The sequence below is a fragment of the Acanthopagrus latus genome, chromosome 20, assembly GCF_904848185.1.
Source record: "Acanthopagrus latus isolate v.2019 chromosome 20, fAcaLat1.1, whole genome shotgun sequence".
Classification (NCBI taxonomy): domain Eukaryota; kingdom Metazoa; phylum Chordata; class Actinopteri; order Spariformes; family Sparidae; genus Acanthopagrus; species Acanthopagrus latus.
Window position 1 is genome coordinate 2,526,269 of NC_051058.1, and position 23,244 is coordinate 2,549,512.

Genomic DNA, 23,244 nt, shown 5'->3' on the forward strand with positions numbered 1-23,244 from the left:
ATCAATTATTTTAAGCAGCTTGTCAGTCTTGTTGCTTTCTATATGGTACTGTACCCCACCACCATAAAACTTAGATGAAGTTTGGTGGAGCGCTGCTCATTCCCTGCAGGTCCTCTCTGATTCAGATGCAGACAGCACTTGCTGCTGGGGAGACCCAATAAAGATCTTCATGTAAACGCTGCTCCTGCAGAAATCTTCAGCAATTTTAACACCACTGGTGTGAAGTGGTTTAGAGTACAGCAGGGCCCTGTTCAGTTGGCCCTCAGCATATCCAGTGATTTGCATTTGATGACCATACCTCTAAATCTTTGTACTGTCTATCACTCACGTGTCCTTCACTCCTGCTGCACTTTCTGCTTAAGTTCAGAAGTTTAAAAAAATATGACGGGTTGAATAAAGGTCATTATTTTGATGATTATATTATAATCTGATTACGTTGTAATCAGTGCTACTAACAACAATGAGAAAAGAGAAACACAAGAAAATAGACAAATTAATACTGCCTGGAAAGATCATGTAACACCGGTCTTATTGGAATTAGTTAAATCTAAGCTTTCCTGATGGATTTAGCCTATTTGAAGCCACTGGGCATATTGAGCCACGCTAAGCACTTCTGAGTGTGTGTGTGTGTGTGTGTGTGTGTCATGTGAAGGCCCTCTGTGTTTACAGGGCCAGTGAGCAGCGATCCACAGCATAACCATGGATACTGGCGCGGGGTCATATCGGTGCTGCGCACTCACCAGCAGGCAACAAACACTGAGGTGTCACGCTGGAACCTCAGCTTTTTAATTGGCTGCTAATTAGCAAACGAGTCTGACCCGCTGCTTCTTATTCTGCTGCAAGAGGCCTGTCAAAGTCCGCACAAACATTTTCATAGCCCTGCCACTTGAAACTGTCAGTGACATCAAATTTCCTTAAACAAGTTAGTACATTTAGCTGACTGCAGGGGAAAATAAAAATACTACAACGCTACAACGCGACGCTAATGCAGCAACACAAATAGACATGGAGGGATGTTTTATTTCCAAGTTCTGTGTGTAACGACGTCAAATCTTTCGAGGAGAAAAATCAGAGCTTTGGATGCAGCGTTTCAACGACTTCATTAGTCTCAGTAACGCTCCGGTATCTGGCTCTGCTGTCTCAGTCGGAAGCCAAAATTATAAAGACCAACATGCACAGAGTTCAACATGGAAGAATGTTGTGTATAACATTCTAGTGTTGAGATTCCTCCGCGGCGGGCCAGCAAGAGGGAGAAAAAAAAAAAAAAACTCTGCTTGTCTTGATGTGTTCACATGAACTCAGAAAGTTAAACACAGAGACAACAAAATCCGTTCGTCCTCTGCCTGTAAGGTGTGAGAGCTGTTTGAAGACACGCTCATTCATCTTTGCAGCGCTCCACACAAACAGACAGGAGGCCTTTTGTCACCTTATTTTTCAGGGGAAAGCTCGTTTCCCCAAAGAAAAAGTTTGGATGTGTACGATGCTGATGTATCTGTGCCCTGGGGCTGTGTACAGGGCTGAGTGTGTTCTCTGTCTGGCCTGCATCTCAGCAGCACGTCCAAAACACCTTCAGATCATCATCCAAAGGCCGACAAACCGCCTGTTGACTTTAATGTAAACCACTTTGATTTCTGCATTTTTGAAAGTTCACTTTATGAAAACGCTGAGCGTCTCAGCTTTGCTCTGACTTGTTAGTACTACAAGTGGATGAGCAGACTTGTTGAACACTGTTAAAATGTCAAACTATATTATTTGGCATAAATAAGGATTGTCATTTGTTTGGACTGAGCTCGTGTCTTGCTTTAGCAAAAGTGAGTAAACTTTTTAGCTGTTTATCACAAAGTCAGTTAACAAAGTTCTGTTAATGTGTGTTTTTAAGTTTATCCCATGTTGACATTCCTACATCTTAAAATCTAATGCTTATATCAAGCCAGCTCTTCTTTAATCAGTAACTTGTCAGGCCTCATATCATCTAAATGTTGCTTTCAGAACTTGTAATAAGTCCACTCATGTTTCATAAAATGAAGTTGTTCTTAAACATATTACTTCAGTGGCATTTCTTGTATTTGGGTTCAAATTCTCCAGAAATTCCATAGATTGTAATCTGAAAAAAACTGCACTATGGAGCCTCGTTAAGGGAGTAAAGACAGGTCAAGGTTAGTCACATCGTCTTTTCTCTGATCAAAATGAAAACTATTCAACTTGTGATGATCCACTTAAACTGCTCCCTGTTTAGTGTTTATATAATGATGTAAATTATTACTATATAATAGCAAAAGGTGTCATATTGGTCACCACTACTCCAACTCTTCACAGCAAAAGGTGTGGTGTCATGAAGTATCATGTATGAGTCCTGTCTCATTTCTCTGTCAGCACAATCAGGAACATCCTGATCATTGTTTATCATGATATTTGTCACTAATGAGAAGCTTCGTCAGTGGCCTTAAAGGAATATTCCGGTGTAAGTTTAATCCACGGTCTAACACCCCATGACACCAAGTAGGACCCCACCTCGAGGGATCAAGTTTGCAGACCGCTAGCTTACGTAGTTTTTTTAGAATAAGACAGCACAACAATAATACACTGCAGTCTATGCCTCCAATAAGAAACCGCCATCAAAAAGCCACAAATAATGCTCAGAACAGCACCAAACTTCTGCAACAGTACAAGTAGGGTCCCAGTGCATAGTTCGAGGCATCAAACAGCAGCTAGCTTAACCGGATGTCTATTGTAACGAGAACACAGCTCACCACTCTCCTGCAACAGCTTCCTCTTGTGGGGAAGCCCTGTGAGTCAGTGTATTGTTATCGTGCAGTCACTTCTGAGGATGCTAAAACTACGTAAGCTAGCGGTCTGCAAACTTGATCTCTCAAGGGGGGAGTCTTATGGTGTGTTAGACCATGGATTAAATTTAAACTGGAATATCCCTTTAAGCTACAAATTGCGATGTTCTACCTACCCCTCTAGTGCCAGGTTTGCATGTTGGAGTATCCATGGTCAACTTAGCATTAATAAATAATATGTGATATCCACCTAGAATTTCAAAATAAAGGTTGCTGGCGAACAGTATTAGGACTTTTGGACTGGTATTAATGATATTAACGGTTGTGTTTTTTAGGTTTGTGGGACAAAACCACTTGGTTAGGTGGGGGAACAGATAGAAGTCAGGGTACAATAACTACATTCAGTCCTGTCACATAACTTACATAAGTGATGTAACTTCCGTCAATAAACTTATGTCACATAATGTGACTTCCATATGTTACATCATTTATGTGCCTTTGTTATGTAACTCCTAAAAACAAAATTACACTTGACTACGGATGTAACGAGTGGTGATATGGTTTCTGTTTTCAGCAGCGTTTGAGCTGTAGCAACACACCAACCTCTTCAGCTGCTCTTACACTCCTCTGCTGCTCCTGTCAACCACCAGAGCTGTCTCTAGGCTCGTAAAGTGAGGCAGACAGGCTGGCTGTCTCTGCTCTGCCACCTTGTCTGCGTTACCTACTGAGCCCAGAGACACTGCACTTGCAACATCCAATCATCGGTGTGTGTACCAGCGAGGAAATTTTGTGACGAACCACGAAAAACGCTATGCTAAAGCAGGAAACCACACACCGCTGTCTAAAATATACATTAGCAAATATAATCATAGTCATAAACTTCTCAACAAATTTCCGGTTTTCCTGCAATTCTGTGTGTAGTTTGACATTTTGGCATAACTAGCTTCTCACGTGTCAGAAGACAGTATCCACTCACAGCACCTGGTTAAGGATGAGGCAAGATGGTGGTCTCAGATAAATAACAACATGTCCTTATATGTAAACAGCATGCAGTAATGCTCGCTTGCCAGTCCCTCCAAAATGACTTATATGGCTATTGAAAAATCTGTCATTGTCACAAGATATGGCTTAAGGTTTACGAAAAGATCATTGTTTTGGTAAAAAAATCTAAATTAGTTACGTATATAAGGGAAGTTATGTTGCATATTTGATAGGTAAGTTAACTTAAGTTATTTTAAGTGAAAATTGATGTTGATTTTTAGTTTCACACATGACATAAAAAGTGGTCTCATCCTTTGCTCCCACCATAAGAATTGTTGCCAGCCACACAAGTGTAATACTTACTGCACTTGGAAAAAAAAAGGCCTGAAGAGAAACTGCAAATTTAAGTATAGATTTTGGTTCTATCAACTTTGAGTAAATCAACAGAATTGAAAATATAAAGTTGTGACAAAAAATACATTGAAAAAGTAAAATTATAGGTCAGTCCTACTAGCGGTGAGTAATTACAAGCAAACATTCTCAGCTTGGCAAACGATTTTACCGTCTATGTGAAAATGATCTACAAGATGGAGTACAGCAACATGGCTGAAAATACGACCATTCTCCTGTGGTACTCTAGGTCTACAGCCGATCTAAAAAACTATTATAATGACATACATGAACATGTAACTCTTTCCAAAGCTGCCATGCACCAATGTAGTGGGTGCTGCTGTAGGTTCTGGGACAATGGAAGTGAAAAGCAACAGCTCTGTCTTTGATTAATGTGCCATTACGATGTTTATTTTCTCAAATCTGAATAACCAAATAAACAGCATCGCTCCACTTCATGAGAGCCCTCGATTTTTTTTGACTGTGTGGCCTGACTCAACACACATGTCTGTCAGTGGAGCATACTGTAGCTCTTTGTGTGTTTGGAAACTAAAGATGTTGCCTGACGAAAGATTCTCAACATCTGTAAATAGCTGAATAATTGCTCCACTCTGGACTTCATTAACGCTACCATGCCTGTCAATCAACCTTTTTGGTTTCAGAAAATAACAAAAATATTGTTTTAGAAAAGAATCACAAAAACAAACCCTGATAAACAGAATGATCACACGCCTACAAACAATAAGTTAATGATTATTATGATTGCTATTGAGCTTTATACAGCCGTTGGTTCTGCAGCAATCATAAGGTTCTCCGCAAAGATTAAAAGTAAATATTAATTCTCACTATCTGTTCAAACTTTCAAATCATTAAGTTGACTTATTTACCTGGAAAATGTGCACAGATACTGTCTTTGATTGTATTTCCTAGCTGTATCAGATCTGCTTCACTAGGCTACTTCGTTTAGGATTCTGACTTGATTCTTCGTCATGTGGTCGTGAAGTCCTTTCAGACATATAGCTGTTGAGTTACTGCTCATGTTACACGGACAACACACAGCTAAAAAAAATAATGTTTTCTTATTTCCACAGAAAGGAAATTAACTACCACTTATTTCGATGAGGCTGGTTCATGAAGCCCAAATCTTCCCAGTCACTTTATTCATGAAGATATAAGATAAGTTTAGGGGCAATAAACTGACTCACAGGTACCAAGAAGGTCAAGAGATACTGTGAATGAAATGCCACAGCGGGTAACAAACAGGACAAAAGCTACAGCAACAAGATGATTTCAACTCACTATTAATGAGATGTGAAGCCTGGCTGATATATGAAACAAGCTGCTTTTACATGCTACACAACACAGTATGCAGTGTGTACTACTGGCTTAGCTGGTTTTAGTAAGGAGGAGTTGCCCTTTGCAACAGCCGCATAATTTCAATACAAAACGTCAAAAATGTATGTAATGACAGAATAACAGTGGGACCTGTTTGCTACACAAGTTAAATAATTTTGGTTTTGCACAGGACATGAACAGCAGTTGCCTGGGTAAGTGTGGGTGTGTTTGAGCCACCCAACCATCTCTTCTCCATATGTGGACTTTATTCTGTCAACTGACTTCCTCCTTTGCTCCCGTAATAACTACAACAGCCACTAGAGCAGAGCTATTTAAATAGCGGGTCATGGGCCACTGGTCAGTTGGCTTTACAATTTAAAACCTGAAAAATTATGTTTTGTATGACATTTTTTTTTCCATCAATCCTTCAATCCAGGAAAGTGCTCCTGTCACATAGAACATCTATGGTCGTGTGCTGTAAGCAATCAAAAATGTGCATTGTTGCGGCTAGATGGCTAGCAAGAGTATTCAGTGTATCAGCGTTGAAGAAAAGAAAAGGCGATGCCAAAAAATCTACAATCAACAGTGACTGGACTGAGAAATAGGACAAGCCAATGTGTTTGCAAACACACTGGCTTGTCCATGTTAGCATGCAAAGAGTGCACCTCTGCCGCAAAGGATTTCGACCTTCAGAGGCACTTTAAAACAAAACACCCCAGCTGTGATGACATTTTTTCAGCAGATTTGGAAGTTAGTCAGCAGATAATCAAAACTCTGATATGAAAGACAAAGAAAATATTCACCTCGCGTTACACACAATTTTGATCACAGGATTTTTAATTTTATATTCTTGTTACTCGTGCAGCTTCCAGCGCTACCTTAGGCTGACCGCCGTCCACTTTTCAGCTGCGGAGTGTTGTGTCAAGTGTACGTACATTATGAGAATAATTGCTCAGGGAAACGTCTGGCCCCCAGGCCATTAGCTTTCAGAAAATGTGGCCCCCTGAAACAATATAGTTGAATGGCCCTGCACCAGAGGTTACCACCTAACAATAAACATACAGTAAATTTGGGTTGTGATAAGCTGCCTGCACAGATGACCTGTGCAGTGGAGCTTTTTCAACTTTGAAAATACTGAGGTACCCTTTAAAAATGCCATCAATTTTAGTAAAACTGCCAATATTCAACAAGGGGGATCTCTCCTCAAAACGTTTTTTTTTTTTTCTCCAAATCAGTACAACATCCAGGTATTTCTGTCATACTGCAGTTTTAGCTTTTACTTGCCTACTGCATACTACATGATACATTTTCACAAAATCAGCACAGTCTGCTCGTAGCCAATATCTCACTGTATGAATTAATATTTCGTACATCACCAAACGACTACCTAAATGAAATGGTTTAGTGGAGAAGGTAAAAACACTGTTTTGCAATGTCTGGACTCAAACCAGCACAAAACATATGAGAAAATGGAACATCCACAGGGTAAGTGATGCGTGTTTATCACTGTTTTGCAGCCTATAACACACTGTGCCTGTCCCTCCATTCCTGCGGCTCATCGTGACACTTGTGTTTTGACGGAGTACACCGAGGCTGCTGCCTGGGTAATCCCAGATTTCCTATGGCACAGCTCTGAGCTTAGCAGAGGGCTTGACTAATAGCTTTCTTTTCAAATGATCGCTTTGCTACACGACTTCAGAAGAAGGCAGCAAGCGTGAAATTCAATTATGGCGCACACGCTCCGCAGCCCCGTCCAGAGCTGTCCACTTTAATCCCTCGTTTACCCTCAAGGATTCTCAACCTCCTTCAGCCATACCGCTTCTCCAAGGACTTGTGTTGTGTGCCCTCTGCAGCGTGCACGCTCCTCCTTGCTCTGACCTTGTGGTGGCCTCCGGTGAACTTTTGAAGCTCCAGCATCTGAGTCATTCTCATCATCATCTCCCTGCTCTGATGCGTATTCTACCTCGCCTGACCTTTTCTCCCCGGTCCCTCCGAAGCCCCTTTCATTTTATTTGTCTCATATTAACAGAAAAATGACCACATTCAGTCATTTTTGTGAATGAAGTAGAAATATTTTCAGCTTTCCTGACGCCTACAATTGTGACTGTCAGAAGCTAAAGCTGAAGCAGTGTTATGTTGTTGTGCGCCCTGAAAACCTTTTCACAGCAGAGGTCTGGATGGATGGATGTATCAACTACACATTGACACGAGAAAACGCTGTTTCCAACCAGTGGTCAATATTTCTTTCCCAGCCACTACCAAGTAGTTATTCTTTCAACAATGATGACAGAAGCTGTTTTTAACCAAAACCACAATCCTCCCCTAACCCTAACAAGATGTGCCTAAACATGACCGAGTTGGAACATGGTGGCAACCCCCTTTAATTACTTCTGTTAGACAAAAGACTGTTAACTGATACACTTTTTTATTCTGGCCTTCAAGTAAATCTGCTCTGATGTTAACTAAAAAAAAAAACTAAAGATCTACACTTTCATTTTACAAACACAACTGTAGTCCAGATTAAATGTTGGGCATCCTCCTCAGAATCTAGACTAAACTCATAATCAAGACTAAGTACTCTTTAATACGTTGTATAACATATAGCACACTGTATCAGGACTACATTCCTGAATTGTCCTGTCTCCCTCTCACCCCTCTCCCACCCCTCCCACCCTCTGAACTGCTTTATCTGTATTTTGGTCTGAGAAGAAGGTCACTACAAGAGAAAGCGGGGGTGGCAAAACCCATCTTACATCCTGAGGCCCCATTAACCACAACATATTTTGGTCACTACTCATTCCTAACAGCCCTAGCAGTCAGAGTGACAGTGGGACAAAGGGAATATTTTGAACTGATGTGAGCAGTCAACATGAGTAGCTGATTTTCACAGGGAGGACCCCAGTTGACATCTATTAGCCACTAAGTTGCTTTTCAGTCGGCCATCAAGGCACAGGTTAATGAGTTAATACAGTCAAAACCAAAACTCAAAAGAATGGCTCTCACTTTGGAAAGCCAAAGGTGGAGATTATATTATACTGTATATGAGACATATGGGGTTGACCAGACTCCAACCTCGCAAATAACCTGCATACATACAGTATATAGCTTCCGAGCTGTGACTATTGATTATTTACATTGTCAGTTAGGATTGTTTTCTTGATTAATCGATTAGTTGTTTGGTCTAAAAAATGTCAATCAGTGTTTCTCAAAGCAGCAAAGTGATTTCATATCTATGATGATGGAATGGGGCATTTTTTACTTATTTTCCTAAAACACTCAATAGATTGAATTGATTAACAAAGCAGACTGTGATTAATCCCATACTTGGCAGCGAACAGATTAATCATTGCAGCCCTGCATGGTTCAGCAGGTGTAACTCTGCAGTGCAGGTCTGTTGAGCTCTTAACGTGCTAAAGGGATGTGTGTGGTGCACGAGTCAGGGACACTGATATTTTTTTGGCTTTACAGAACCAAAAACACAAGAGTATTAGTATTAATATTAGTATTTTAGCCTTTTCCATGGCTTAATTTACTATGGGGCACATATGGCAAGCCGTTTTAACATTTAATAGCTAGACTGGATATGTATTGCAGATATCTGTAATTCAATTCTTCCTAGTCAAACATTTCAATTTTCATTTCAGATATCCAAAATGAAAAACTATTCCAGATATCCAGAGTGTCATTTTGAATATCCAAAAATACATTGTGACTAGTAAAAATGTCATGATGGATATCCACAATATATATACAGATGTCCACAATTGCATTTTTACTTTATAAGTCATAACACAGCTTGTGGATATCCGTAATGACATTTTTACTAGTCACAATGTATTTCTGGATATTCAAAATTTCATAGTTATGCATTTTGGATATCTGAAATGAAAATTATGACTAGTAGCAATTGGATTGAAGATATCTGTAATGGGAGTTTTTCCTAGTAAGAATTCAACTGCAGATATCCAGAATGTTCATTCTAGATATCCAGAATGTAATTGTGGATATCTGAAATTGAAAGCCCAATACACATGAATGGCAAACGTGACGTCATTTGTCCTAGGAAGAATGTCATTGTTGACATCTGAAATGTTCTTTTTGACTCGGAAGAATTGAATTACAGATATCGGCAACACATATCCAGTCTAGCTATTAAATGTTAAAACAGCCACTTACACTTTTAAAGGATTTTTAAATATCTTAAATTTAGTTTTGACTTGTACAGTCAAAGTTGTTGATATCTTGAACTAGCATTTCTACTAGTAAGAATGTTATTGCTGATATCTTTAATTACCATTCTGACTAGTGAGAATTCAATTTTGACTAGGAGAAATGCTATTATGGCTATCTAAAATGCAATTACAGATAGGAGTGTGGTTCGATTAAATGTTAAAACGGCTTGCCATAGGAGAGCGAGTGGTGGAGGGTGAACAATAGACCGATGTCACATCATTCAGATGTCCAACAAATTCTCTAGGTGTGGAAGCAGGTAAGGACAACGGGAATACAACTCAACTGGCATCAGCATCTCATTTAAATGAACTTTTATCAGCCTAGCTATAAAATCTGACCAATATGTGTATTCTGAACCATCTATATCATTGGTAACCAGGTGGGACAGACTGTAGCTGTGTGTTGAAAATAAATAAAAAAACAAAAAACAAAAAACAGAATATTGCATTTGCGGATGCACTTCTTCTTCCCAACCATGACTTCTGTGTGTTGTACCACCTTTAGTCAACTCCAGGGAGATAGAGTCTTTAACTAACTCTTAGTTTTGATGCTGAATTCCTACAGCCGGTAAATCTTGCATCTATGAAGTCAAGTCAGACAGCAACACAGCTTGCGCTGAATTTTAAGTGGTTTTAACTGAACACGGTTCTGAATGTTGACTGCACACTGTGTCAGTGAGGAGGTGGGCGTTTGCAGTTAGTCAAACTGAAACTCCACATCTAAACATCTTCTAATAACCCCCCGTTTTTTGCCCCCCCCTTCTTATTCATAGAGCTAAAATGTGACTCAAACCCCTTGATAGCGATTAGACATGCTGTGGAGCCTTCGCTGGGGTTTGCAGGAGCAAGGACTGAGGTGGGCCAACACCAGACAGAGTAAGCAGTCAGGACCGCCGAGAAATGCAGGGGAGGTTTCCTGCCCCGGATCCTGGGCTGGGAACACACTATCCCATATCCCTCTCCCATTCCCAGCCCCCCCAGGAGGACGAGACACAGAGGGGGAGAATCACACTGTGTTCCTATAGTCAAAATACTTCCATTAAACTCCGCTGGCTCCACTTCTGAATCTCTCTGCTGCTGGATTTCATGTCTTATTCTTTTCCGTCCAGATCTGCCCTTCTGGCTCTGTCTCCTGGTCGTTGCCTTGGACTTTCACTCTCACTCCACTTATTAATTCTGCCTCTTACACTCTCCCTCCCCTCGCTGTGACACTTCTTTTCCTGTCCTCGGCATGTGTGGGTGTGCATGTGCGTGTCTCAGAGGGGCTGACTGGAAGCAGCAGTTGTGGTCTGGCCTGTGGTCAGGTGCTGATTCAATGATTTGTAAAGCATCATGACATAATACTATGATTTTTGCTACAAATTGTTGAATGGCAGCAGAGTTCCCCTGGGTGATTTTAATTTTGATATATGTCACAATTGGACGCTCCGGTGCCTTCAGACTGCAACATTCAGCAGAAGCCAAGAGCTTGAGGGGAAGAGAGAAAGACAACTCCTGACACGTCGTCCCAGTCAGGAGCCTTTCCTATTACTCCTCTAATATCATTACAAGAGAGAAAACATTTATCATAGATTGCTGACTTCACTGAGCCAGTTCGCACAAATCTGAAATGGAGAAAGAATTATTGAGACACTCTACGGTTGATAAGGTACATTACTATTCCCTTATCAGATCAGCTGCTCACAGCCAGATTAATGTATGGGAAATCCCATGCTTTCTGCCTTAACAGACAGTGATTGTGTCACGAAGGCCGAGAGGCTGGGGACCCACAAATCACTTCTCTGAGTATCAGCCCTCTAAATCCAATATGATGTCCAGCGGCTCCGCGTGAACTTTCACACTGTCTGTTTACTTGGCGCTGGAAGTCTCGGGCTCATCCAATTATCTCATTTAAGATTATGTGTCAGCCAGTTATGATTAAAAAAGAAAAAAGAAAAAAGAAAAAAGTTAAACAAATTGCTTCTGGGCCGATGCCAAAATGTGGGGCTCCCAGGGGTTGCTGGTGTGGGGGTGGAGGACAGTGGAATGGAAATAGCCGCCCAGACTGAGGGGAAAGCCCCTGTTAATTCTGGGACAGTGACCGCAGGCCTGCCTGATGGACGCACAGCTGTAGTAGCGGCCGTTGTTGTCGGAGTGACGTTAAGTGATGGGCCTTTTGGCAGCGCTCTGCAACATATTTGCTTGGTTCTGTTTGTGGCCCAGAAGATGGGAAACAAGCTGGGCCCGTTTTCTCGAGAGGTCCTGGGGGAGCTGAGGACCTGAGGGAAGAGATTCTGCCAAAATGCCATGTCGGCTTGGCATGACTGCGGCAACGACATGTACCCTGCGCCGTGCTCGGTCGGCTCAAGGGGACTGACTCAGTCTTCAACAGTGGTCAATGGAAGGAAACATTTTGACATCAGAGTCATAGCTCACATAGTTACACAAGGTCATAATGGCGCATACTGGCCAACAGTACAAATAAACATCAGTAAACAAAAAATGACACTCAGTTGCTATTGAACTGAGGGACGATTTAAAGGCTCAAAAGCCCCCCCGCCCCCCCCCAAAAAAAAATGCTTAAAAAACTTAATCAAACATCACCAGTGTGTACAGAATCTAATATCATTCACCGCTCCTCTTTTTACAGAGTATTAGGTACTCCACATAAGAGCGACGGTTGTGGTGAGTTATGAGAGAGCTAATACTGTAATACATCGTAAACTCAGAGAGCTCTATTCCCCCCCATCAGTTTCTAAAACTACTGTTCACCTGATGTACAAAATACCAGCCAGAGAAAGAATAGAGAATAATCATGACAGTCTCTCAGAGCTATTGTGACTGATTAGTGCTAAAACCAGCTGGCTAGTAAGGAAGCAGCTAGCTCATCGACTCTAGCAATTCATTTTGCTGTACCAGTTTGTGGTGTGAACACAGGCAAAGATGGCAAACCTTGCTCTATGACAGAGTCAGAAACATGCCATTTGCTGTGTTTTCTTCTCGGCTTACGATCACGATTACATTTGTTGCAGCCTCTCCATAAACTCACATAAACTGGCAGTTCATTTCCTGCTCAAAAAACATGGGTCTCAGTCTGGATCTGGGTCTCAGTAAAATCTTGGCATTTCACCTGGATGGGGGTGTTTTTTGATGATGGTAAATTGTGATCCATGTGTGGGTGGAGGCTTATGATTTTTACTCTTAGACTTAGTGAATTTGCTCTCTAAAGGTATTAAAATATATATATATATATATATATTTTTTAGTTGCAGTTTGATTACGTTTAAGAAAAGATCATGGTTTGGATTCAAACAATAAGAAAGAATCAAAATCATCTTTGTTTGAAGTTATGATTGACGAGACACCCAACGCGATCTGACAAGAACACAACACTCAGACAGGACATAAGGCGCAGATATGATGATACAGATATATTTCCGGCGAAATGTGTGTGTGTGTGTGTGTGTACTGCTATAAATGGGCACAGCTGACGGCATTGTTGTGACGTTGAGGTTGAGGTTGACGATTTTGCCAACAAAACACATAAAGTCGCTCTCTCTGCAGACTTAGGTATTTATGTACAAACACTTTATGTATATATGTTCATCTATGGCCTTGTGTGGAAGTATAAATCAGACCCATTATCAAAAAATAGCCCAGCGGAGCCCCACCCCTCCTTAATCAGCTTCATTAAAGGCCTAGAGTTCAATCAGATAATAAAGGACAAATAGACTTGACTTAAAGCATAATTGCGCTCCCTATTTTTGTGTTGCATGGGGCTGCGCTGTATACAAACCGAACATGCATGCCAAGTGCACCTGTTCCCATGGCAACAGCATCTAGAATAGGTAATTTTTCTTCATATGAGGCCATGTTATCTGATAATTCCCACAGTCCCTCATGTGCAGAACAACAGGCTGCAGACAGCACATATAGAACATGACCATGTACGATGGGCAAAATGATGATATATTTTAGGGCACGGTCGCGACCCTAAAGTATAGAAGATCTGGAGATCTCCATCATCCTGAGAAAGTTACAGATATCAGCGGGATCACTTCTTTGATGCTCTGTGAGTTTGAGTCAAAGGAGGGAGAGACCAATATATTTTGAGCGGCCATGTAGAAAAAATGTACTGGTGATGCCATGTGCAGCTGGCAGTACCATAAGCAAACGTGGTGCCCTTCACTGAGCTATGAATCATAAGTAGGGGGAAGTTTGCAGACAGAGGCCCTTGTGAATGTGAATGTGATGGTGTGGATATAGCTCCGGTCATGTCAGACTGTGTGGGAAACACAAAGAGGGGCAGGCCGAGTCACATGGGTCGTCCTGCTCCCAAAGACGGGACTCTCTCTCTCTCGCTCTCTCTCTCTCTCTCAATCCCTCACTCATTCCTTCTCTCAGTGGCAGGCCCACCCTCACTTCTGTCTCTCTGTCTCACACATACACAACCCATTGTGTTCTCTGTTGATGTTTTATGTGAGAGCCTCGCAGTGGACTCTGAATGTTATGGAAAGAAACAGAGGTACTTCTGCTTCATTTAAGTTTTGTTTTTATGCCACATTATACTTCTACTACTACACAACATTTCATAGGGAAATACTGTTGACTGGACAAAACAGTAGAAGTCATACAAATCTAAGACATGATGTTTTGTTACAAATAACGCAACTCAACAGTTTATAAAATCTGAGCTAAAACGATTAATCGATGGATCAGCGACAGAAAATGAATTGCTGTTTTGATAATACTACTTTGATAATATCCATTTTTTATGTTATATTATAATTGTGATGATAATTGTCTCACTATTTTGTCATGTTTTTACATACCAAATAATCAATGGAATAATAGGGAAAACAACCAACTACATTAAACCATCACAGAAATACTCATTAGTTGAATAAAAAGTTCAAACTGAGCTCTACCTCATCACAGTAGACAGAAATGGTGGAGAAGTCGTGTGCAGACAGGAGTCGTATAGTCGTAGTGAGGATTTATGAGGATTGTAGGGAAGCAATCAGAGTGTCATTATTATGATATGTTAAAGCAAAAAAAAAATAGTTTATTGCCAGTTTGAGTAAAAAGTGAAAACTTCTTTGGCTTCTGAAAGATTCTGAACATATCAGTCTTATTTATTTCATGTATTACGCACATCATACGTTTGTTTTTAATCTAATGATTTTAACCTTAATGTGTGCTTGGATAGATGTGGCTAAAGAGAGGGTGTCTCGTGTGTGAGCTGTGTCTGTTTAGCAGTCTTCAAGACTTACATGTGATGTGATCAGTGTTGGGGGTAATGCGTAATTTAATACTCTTAGCAGTAACAGAGTAATGTGGCACGTGACGCATAACATTTCAGTAATAAACAGTAAAAAACATATACAACATATAAACATACACAAACAGTTTTGTCACGTTACAATCCGCGTCACCAACCAAAGTGAAATAATATAGTCTCTGTGTGTTTAATGCAGCCGAGCCTGTATACGTTCTTGGTTTGGTCCTTGTGTGACTGAAATGAGCCACATTTTGTTAGGGTTAGGCTTTAATTTACATTCCCGAATCACATATGCTCCTGCATTCCTTGCTCTGTAGCCTAAAATCAAGAGGCATAGAAAAGTGTGTTTCATATGACTGAGCCTACAATTAAAAATATTAGACTTTTAGATCCTTTGCATGAGATCGTGGCTATTTTATTATTCTATGAAGGTTATTTGGGCATTTTTTTTTTTAAGCAACTAAAAAATAGTGTAATAAGTAACATATTACTCTAGTCAGACAGTAATACTGTCACTTTGTCACTTTAAAATGAAGGTAACTAGTTCTATGTGATATATTGCATTTTGACAGTAACGGGCCCAACACTAGATATGATGCAGCAGTCTGCTGTATGTATGACTATGATGGAATATGTGGTGCACGTGGAGAACATGTATGTAGACAGTGTCCATAAATGCAGAACATACTGTGTGGGTTTATGTATAAGTATGTCAACATGTGTTATACTGCCCCATGTAATTAAGCTTATGTGTTCTCCCGTATAACAATTTTAAAGACCCCATTAAAATGAGAGCTTCACATTTAGAATAAGCAACAGTAATGTTTAGTCAGATAGTTACATGAAATACACACAAGAATATTCCTGGCTCACTCTTTTGAAAAGCTTTTCTAGATGATACACGGTCAAACTGTTCACTGAAGCAGCCTGAATTCAACAAAAAGACAAAGTGATTTTCCTATTAAATATCTAGTAATGTCTGTAGTGTGGAGGGACATCTAGGGGCAGAACACTGAATAAAATACTCATAACCATGTTTTCACGTGTGTAAAATCACAGAAAACTGAGGATCGCTGTGTTTTTGTTATCTCAGGATGAGTCTTTAATATCTACAGAGGCAGCGGGTCCTCTTCCATAGAGTCCTCTGTGTTGCACCTCCACGTTTCTACAGTGGCCCAGAACAGACAAACCAAACACTGGCCAAGCCTCCTCTATAGCCAAAGTAAGGGAGGGAGAGACGAGGGGTGCTGAGCTGTTTGCAATCTGCAAACTCAAAACCTGCACACTGGACCTTTAAGCGCTTATGACTGCTCTATAAAGCATTTGTAGCTTATACGTATAGACTATTAAGCTAAGTCTTTGACTACAACTCACACACCCTCTGTAAAAGGAACTGCAAATCACATGTACAGCTGCTGTGAAATGACAATATTCTGCAGCTGTCACAAGTCCCCTGACATTCATTAAAGTGCTGTGTGATTAACTCGACCCCCCCCCCCCCCCACACACACACACACACACACACACTGTCTCCTCTACACTCTGAAACACAAACAAAAGCATATATACATCTGTCCAGTGAAAACGAGGCTTTTAAAAAGCATTCACATTGCACCTGTTTACCAACTGGCACTGTTTTCTGAGGCCGACAGGAAAAGGTCTTGAAATAGCTTTCCCATGAGTCTCTGGTCTAAAATAAAATAAAGGGGCTGGCAGGAGCCGCCCAGCGCACTGTTGCGACCCTGTCATGGGAACCACGCTAAACTGTCTGTGGAGATTTGAGCAGAATAAATGAAACAGCCGTCCCGAAGTATCTCTATTTACATCGCTAATGCAAATGCTCATTTATCTTGAGGAATAATAAATACACAAGAGAACGCAGCCTACTTCCCCGTGTGCGTATTTGTCTGCGTGTTTGCGTGTGCGCCAAAGCTTGCAGGCAGGTTGCAACACGTGCTTGTGGAGATGCCTTGTTGACTTGCCTCAGAAGCGATGAGTGAGAGTAAGAATAAGCAAATCCCATTAGAAGTGCGGGAGTGAAGAGCCAATAAGACCTGTAAACAAAAAAAGGGCATGCAAGCCCTTATTGCCAAAGTAAACACATGCACACGCAGCACGCCTCAACAAAAACATTTACATTGAAAACCACACAAAAGACCATTTATTAAAAGAAAACAATAATGCTTCACAACTTACAAAGCTGAAGCATCTCTGAAAACCCAAACAGGCTATATCCACCAAAGAAAAGTGAGGATTCCTCTGAAATGAATCAGGTTTTTTGGGGGGCGATGAAGCAGAATCGGCTTAACTGAAGCACACCAACCAGCACCGTTCACCTTTCTCTGCTTCATTCTCAGACTGCACTCTATTTTAGGGACCTCTGATGACTCCGTCTTGGCCACATCTGCCTTTTTCCACTGAAGAAAAAAGTTATTCATAATCCTCCCAATAACTCAGCTCTGTTTGTCCAGTGTGATAAAGCAAAGGGAGCATTCACAATCTACATTTGCATTCCTTAGAAGTGAATGGCTTTGTCGGCCGGAGTAATACAGTTTTCTGCATCTGCCTCCTCCCGCCGCCCGGGAGGCTGTTTACATGGGGACAGCGCAGAGATCCAGAGAGGAGACAACGCTCCTGACTTCTCCCCACAAGAAGGGTCTGCGTGGGTGGGCAGCGTCTCACCCACTGATGCTCCAAGATCATCCCCGAGACACACAAGAAGAACACAGCTTTCAGAGGAATTGACAGATTTGGTGCCAAATAGTCCATTTTATGACAAGGCCCTCCTCTCGGCCGCATTATCTGGACTTTAGGGCCTGTCACATTTAAGGGGAAAGTTGACAGATGAACGGAGATTATTCTCAAAATAGCAAGAAAACAGAACCACAAGGTCGCTGACGGAGGGAATCCCCTTTAATCTTTGGGGTGTAGGTCAAGACCAGAGGTTAGAGGTGGGGCGACGGATCCGAGCGTGCTCGGGACAGGACCTCAGATCTTGTACTGCTCTTAGCTATCTTGGCTTGAAGTAATCGAAAACACAAGCTGGAGGGATTCCCAGAGTGTATTCTTAGATAATGCAAGTGAGAAAGCTTTGGCAGGCAGATAACATGGAGAAACTGTCACAGGCTGGCCTTTTGGTGTGATGCACAACCAATGCACACATTAAAGGGCCGACAAAACAGTTATCTGAAGACTAGAGTGTTATAATTATCTCATATTGGGCCAAATGAAAGCAGTTTTTGCTAAAACTTGGATGGCCACAGATACCTGCACCTGTGAGGCCTTAAAGTGCAGCTCTTGGGGATTACTTCTCGCTCTGGACCGACCACAAGGAACAGCACTGTACCGCAGGTTTAAACCACAGTCACACATAACCAATTATACATAATTGTGAGCTAAATAATCAAACTGGGGTGGGAAAAAAATCAAGCTTTTCCTTTGTTGGTGTTTCTGTGATGTTGCCTGCTGACTGGAGCTGGACGGAAAGCGTACTTTACTTCATGAGCGTAATGTTCCAGGGAGGACAGTGCTGACTTCACCCTGAGAGGTTCAACTGAATTCAAACACAAATATAAACATGTATAAATGATCCCACTGTTTCTGACTTGACTGACAATCTTCCTCTACCCTTTGTCAGTTCTGGTGCTCTAACCACAGACAGAACACATCATGGCAACTCAAAGTCAGGTTTAATTTAAGTTACATTCACAGTAGTATTTATTTTTTTCTGACTCTATTTAGTACTTAAATAAAGAAGAAAAGTTAACACTTTGCTTGCGTGCGGAGTGGAATCCAGAGTTGTTGGAAGCCCACCTGCCAGTAGAGCGTTTTATCTCCTCGCACAGCCTCGCTCTGACTAAGCTGAACTTCTGCATGACTTTTTCTTTCAACGGGGAATTTACGGGCATCAAACCGAAACACTTTGTTCTATACTCAGCCTCCCGTGTCTGTTCTCTCCCACAGCTTAGAAGAGGTACAAGAAGCGGGCTTCCATCCTACCATCTGAACTTCATTACTTTGCTTGTTTATGACTACGTATCGTGTCTAGTTTTTTTTTTTTTTTTTTACATAATTCATGGGTCACAAAGTCAGCCTTGAACCTGTGATTCATCTAAGATGGCATTGCCACTGAGTGTTAGTCTGTTAGACCAATCTTACACCATGTAAAAATATGACTTATAGTGTATATTTATGTGTGTGTGCACGTGTGTATGTGTGTGTGTGTGCGTCTATGTGTGCGTGCGCGTGTGAAAAGTGTGTGTTCCCTGCACAAGAATTTTCCAGGGCTTTATTTTGGAATGGCTTCTGTATTAGTCCCCACTGTAATATAGAGAAAACACGTGCGTTTTGTATCCCCATGGGGCTCCAATCACTCATATTTATACGTTTGTATATTATACTCCTTCAATCCAAATGTACAGCTCAATGAAAGCCCCCCCTGCCCCCCCAACAAAAAATACCTAGACATGAATCCCTACAGCAATGTAAAGGGTGTGCACACTTTCCCATAATAAGGCTAAAAATAGGGATAGCTTTCCTTTGAGTTTGAGTGAGATATAGCAAAAGAATGTTCCTAATGTATGGACATAATTGAATCTGTGAGTTAAAGAAGCCGTTGAGGCTTCCATATATGGAGCTACATAGACAAATATCCAGAAAAGAAGAAGGTAAAGATTCCTAAATCACTTCTCTGATCTCTTAGACCCATTCCCCCTATCATTCCCTCAGACCACACCGACATAAAACGCTGCGCACATGGGCATCACTGACAGCAAAGTCCTCCCCTCCATCATAGGTCAAGCAATTCACCCCGAGCAGAGGAATTAAAGAAAGAAGAGATATCTGCAGATGATAATCCCCTCTTAGGTCCGGGGATGCTGTGATCTCATGACATGCACTGGCTGTTTTTCAAAAACGTGATATTCAAAAGAATCTCCCACGATCTAGTAGTAGGCCTTGGTATATGGCTTTGGAAACAGCAGTGTGACCTCTGAGTTCACCTTTGACCCAGAGGAAGTTGTAAAAGAAGAGTAATCTGCTGTCAGAAAAAAGGCATTAGCTGTTCCAAGGTCAAGAAACGACGTGGGCATGACATCCGAAGTGCCTCTAAACTGACAACATCAAGGTGCCATGACACGAGGTAAGACTGGGTGGTTGTAAAGGGCGCGCTTGTGTGTCGGGGGGGGAATGCATCTCGTATGTACTGCTTATCTCGCAGGACATCTTTCCAGGAAAATGAATTGAGAAAAACACACACATAAAATTCATGTACAGAAACCAGAGGCATGTTTGAGTGACACTGGTTTGATGTGGCAGCTCTCCTGACACACAAGGCTGTTTGGAAATAAGCCCTACGCTGCCGAGCCTTGACAGTAAAAAGGCCCTGTGAGCTTCCCTGTGACAGGCTGTAATAAATGTCACAACCATGAACTGTTTCTCATACGGACAAAAGGCACACCATCCAGCAGGTAACACACACACAGTAGGCCTGCAAAAGTGCTACTGAGAGTCAAACAGCTCTTGCAGATTGATATGTATTATGGTATTTTGGGAGGAGAACTTTTATGGGGTGGAAAAATGTACATAGTAAATTTTCATGAGGGCCTGAAATGTTTAAATCTCTACAGACCAGCCATAAAATCATCATTCTGAGACCATGAGTGTCAGGGATTTTTTTTTTTCTGTATTACTCTTACTGTATATCACACAGGACCTAATGTCAAAACTATTAGCTCTGGTACCTACACTGTAGTGGTCACCCTCGGAAAGCAAGATAATCTCTGGGTAATAAAATCATTTCCATTTAGAGTTATGATGCAAATGGGAGTTCCAAGTTGCTTATAAAATGAGAGCATTATAGAGCGGAGAGCTGGAGTCATTTAAAGCTCATAGGTGCTTCCATCAGTGTACCTCAAAATTGGTGTGTGTTTCAGATTTCCCCAAAAACTGGGAAAAACACACATCCCGCACATGAAGTAAGCAGGTATTCACCATTATGCAGGACCTGCATCTCTACATTTTACTCTTGGGCGTCAACAGCTTTTCCTAGACTTTTCACAAGCTGCAGGTTCTCTTGTCTTCAATCTCCAAAGTAGGGATCATGACCAAGGACAACCACACGTCAGCGTGGCCAGACCTCCCACCGGACATGTCCAAGTCCGACAGTCCCAACTGGCCTGATCGGTGGGTTGCTGTAAAAACACCCCCCCTGCATGCCAACATGTGGTAGTGGCACTGCTTTACTCCCACTTCAAGCATATGCGACTGATTATTCCTCCTCATGACACAGACACGTGAGACACGGCTTGTGATTTAGCGCAAACTAGAGACAATGACGCGCTCTGATGCCGAAGAAACCTGGCCTATATCTCCTCCACCGACCGACGCTGGCTGCTCGGAGCTGTGCATGTGGAGCCAGCATGTCACTCACAAGCACTTAACTCTGTGTATCTAAATGTCCTTAAAGCAGAGCAAATGATGTCCTATCAGACAGACTTGACTTGTAAATTGTATTGTTGAGTATGAGAGCTAGCCAAGCTTTCCTTTTGTATCAAGCAGCCAAAAAGCCATTTGACTTAATTTGTCAACATCACATGTGACATTTAGGTGTCACTGCTGAAACGATACAGCTGCTAATTCACTGCTCCTGGCAGTCCATAATGAGCAAAGAGAAAGTTCTTGGAGGGTTTTTGCCAGGAAACTTCACTTGCAAATACATTTCATTTCGAGCAGTGGGGTGACGCACTGAGTTGGTAACTGGCACGTGCTTATTGCTGTCTGATTTGATTCTAATTACTCAAAGTGGAGTCAAAGTCGATCTATGCAGAGTTAAAGTACGCCTGTCTTCATTGGTCTCCATTTGTTAACTCAGCGCTCCATGTTTAAAGGCCAAGGTTTCGATAAATACAACCTGCTGTTATATAACTGGGGTTTTTGTAGGAAAGATACATGACTGAGCGAGCAAGCGGTGAGCAAGAGTACTGATGTTAGAAATGAGGCTATGGTCTTCACCTACAATCTCGTATAAAAATGATGTACTGTTGTCTTAAATCAAAGAGCTGGCTGACACTCGCCACTGCCTTCAAAATCAAAATCAAAGGGGTGCTTTGGTGTGGGCGGAGACGACAGGATAGGATCCAGGAAGTCCAGTTTGAGAAACACGTACTTTACACTTCAGGTCCGACACAGCAGCCTGGCCCGTGGCCCTTCTTTGTTTAACACTGTAGGTTCCCCTGGTGTCCCTTTAGTGCAGAAGAATTAAGAGGGAGGCACATCAAGGGTGGTTGGAAAAGTCACACACTGGACTCTCTTCCCAGGGACCGAGGATCGTGTCGTGTTTGTGGCCAAGAGTCAAGTGAACTTTTTTGTAAGGTTATGTTGCAGTAGATAAGTTGATTAACGTGCGTTAATGATGTCACTCACCTTATATAAGTAACGAGAGTGAACGTAGAGCGTGGATTGGCCAGCACAGTGCTGTGTATGATGACAAACGGTGCGGAGCAGTCAAGTCTGGGAGGATCTCGTGTTGCCATCAACAACACTTCAAAACCAATTTCTCATTTTCCAAACACCACTTACCGATAGTCGACTTCAAAAGCTTCACAAACCACGGCAACAGCATGCAAACTAATAAAACATGTTCAGCATCCCAGCTATGTTTTAGTCCCCTGGAAACAGTTTCCATATCATGTGCTACTCGCAGTATTTCTGCCGTTGTGATTCCTCACTTGCAGCATTTTTTCTAATTACTTCATATGTCTTGTTAAATCGGTGAGGATGTTTTCTTAAGCTGCGGTGTGTCGAGCCCTCAGGGCCCGTGCTCATTATAAGACGAGCGCACTGAACACAGACTGTTATGGCTCAAAAACAAACAGCTATTAAACAAATGTCAGGCTGACAGAAATCCTACCTGATCACCGGTCGTCACTTGGCATTCCTGTTTCAAGCTACAGCCTGGTGTCCTCCACCTGTAAGACAGAGACATTCTCATATGACACGGCACTGACACAATAAACACGAGTAAGTAGTTTTTGCGTAATCTTGCTGACAGACCAATCAACCGACACAGGGAAATGGATGAAAACTTGGCAAATGTTCAATCCCATTTCTTCAGTGAGATCCCCATGAGTCCTACACACTGGGCCCTTGAAGTGAGACATTAAGGAATACTGTATTCTGAGTCACATTATGCACAACATTGGGACAGACAACCATCAGCATCAGCAACTTCATTTTCAACCTCATCTTTCATCAACAACATCAT

At 41.7% G+C, this 23,244-nt stretch overlaps 1 protein-coding gene across 3 annotated transcripts in view; it reads right to left on the bottom strand.

Annotated features, from left to right (window-relative positions):
• The window catches only part of myocd (myocardin), a 114,595-nt gene that overhangs the window by 75,447 nt on the left and 15,904 nt on the right, over positions 1-23,244 (bottom strand). For all 3 annotated transcript variants that reach the window (XM_037080511.1, XM_037080513.1, XM_037080516.1), the window contains exon 2: positions 22,891-22,948. The gene's annotated coding sequence lies outside the window, so the exon portion shown is untranslated. The remainder of the gene's footprint in view (positions 1-22,890; positions 22,949-23,244) is intronic.